Source organism: Adiantum capillus-veneris, chromosome 6 (genome assembly GCF_014529385.1).
Source record: "Adiantum capillus-veneris isolate H3 chromosome 6, ASM1452938v2, whole genome shotgun sequence".
Classification (NCBI taxonomy): Eukaryota; Viridiplantae; Streptophyta; class Polypodiopsida; order Polypodiales; family Pteridaceae; genus Adiantum; species Adiantum capillus-veneris.
The window spans coordinates 39167605-39169768 of record NC_140936.1 but is presented as its reverse complement, the minus strand read 5'-3'; the positions used below and the strand labels follow the sequence as shown (position 1 = coordinate 39169768).

General features: G+C 40.1%; 1 pseudogene; it reads left to right on the top strand.

The window, feature by feature from the left end:
• Positions 1-1068: 1068 nt before the first annotated feature.
• Positions 1069-1688, top strand: LOC147455371 (uncharacterized; annotated as a pseudogene).
• The last annotated feature ends 476 nt before the right edge of the window (positions 1689-2164 follow it).

Genomic DNA, 2164 nt, shown 5'->3' with positions numbered 1-2164 from the left:
CTACTAGCGATCTCTCCCAATATACCTTGATTTTCTAGTATACGACCAGATTTAAGGTTCATATAGACTCATGAACCCCTGGATAGAGTACTTACCGTCAGATTGACTTGTTGTTAATTTCTTCCACATGACTTGATTGCAACTTTTGTCAAGCTTTCAATTCCTTGTCTGCAACATGATTCTTGTATCAATTTTAATCAAGCTAGCTATTCTTCTACAAAGACTATACACTTCTTGCTAGCTGTTATGACTAATCTACGTGTATCATTTCAAATTGAGCTAAGTGAGTCAGCAATTGAGACTTTCAGATTCCAGTTTTGCCTAAAGCCAAAGGACTACTGTGCAACCTGAAAACTGAGTGAACATGTACCAATTTGGATCTGATTGAACCCAAAATTTCCCAGTAACCTTGTATTATGTTGGTCTAATGTTGTACAAGTTCAAAAGTAAAAAATGGTGTCTCTATGTAATAGTAGTAAATAATCACGATTATTTAATTTTCTCAAAAATTTTGCACTTTCTGGCTTGATTTGCCAGCATACAACTTCTGAAGGTCTCTGGACAAGTTTCACTAAGTTTGAACAAAATTTGTCAAGTTATCAACAATCTCGTGTCCAGAGACTCGGTTTTCAAGAATCTGGCTTAAGTCTGACTTTTGTGATCCAAATTTCACCAAAATTGATTTGTGTGGTTTAATTGATATGCTTGACTTTGTGGTATACTCAAATGTGCAAGAATATCAATTTTTGTAGCAGATGTAAATAATCGCAATTATTTACTCCAGCTATTTTGTTGCAAACTTTTGTCCCAATCTTGACACAGATCTGTTAAGCAGCCACCTATATCGACAAGGCTTTAAGCAAGATTAGAGATATGAGAAGCTTGTCCAGTGTTCAAGAGTCAGGGGAGCACCAGATGCAGTAGGCAATGCTGAAAGCCACCTCTCTCAACACTTATAAAGTAGAGGAATTCAATGAAGAAAATGTCTCTCTCATAGAGGGTGTACATCTTGATGAGAAGCTGCAACAACAAGAGGGAGGGAAGGCCTTTCTCTCTCTTGCGGAGCATATGCTTCCTAGAGGAGTCAGAGATGTGGTGAGTGTAGAGTCAAAGTTTCTTTGTAGCAACGAGAGCCGAGGTGAACTAGTCTTAGAGGATGAGGGCTGTGCTAATGGCGTGTATGATGACTTTGTTTTCTTTGATGATCTCTTATTGGAGGTGGGTGATGTCCCTCGTATGTCACCTTTGGCTGATGTATGCATATCTAGCGAGGTTGACTTTGATGATTTGGAGAGTTTTCTCAATGAAGATAATCCTCGTGTTCAAGTAAAGAGCTCTCTCATAGTTCATGATGAGAATGCATATGCCAGTCATGTGTAGAAAGCCTTTGTGTGCCTCTTTGCAGGGGTATATGCTCATGTCCATGTATAATGGAGTGCAGTTTGTGCCTTGGTGAGTTCTTTACAAGTTTTCTTACTCATGGTAACAAGGATGAAAGTTTTGAACTTTCCATATGCGCTGCTAATGAGGAATTATATCGAGGTCTAACCATTTTTCATGGGAAGGGAAGATATGTCCAGCTTGTTTGGAATCTAGGTGGGAATCGGTCTTCAAGTAGGGAGGCTGAGAGCTTTCCCTTTGATCCAGGTGGGATTTTAGTTCAAGTATCCAATAGCAGGAGGCAGTAGAGGGAGTGTTATCAAAGCAGCCAACAATGTCTCCAATGAAGCTTGAGTTGAGCGTGAATGATCAACTAGAAGGTTGGCTAAAGATGATGGATTAATGATTCTCCTCAACCACTTCATTTGAGAGCCTCACAATCTTATGATCGACCACTGTTGACATGTCTATGTGACTGCTATAGTGGATGCAAGTCTTTCTGTGTAGGATTTGGAGGCCAAGCTCGCTAGGGACAATCATAGTTGTGAAGACTGCCCTGTACTCAGCCTCACAACTCGGAGTGGCCACAGTAGGTTGCTTCTTGATCAACCATGATATACATGAACTGCCAAGCATGAAACAAAAACCACTTGTGGACACTCACGTGTCAAAACAATGTCTCCAATGAAGCTTGAGTTGAGCGTGAATGATCAACTAGAAGGTTGGCTAAAGATGATGGATTAATGATTCTCCTCAACCACTTCATTTGAGAGCCTCACAATCT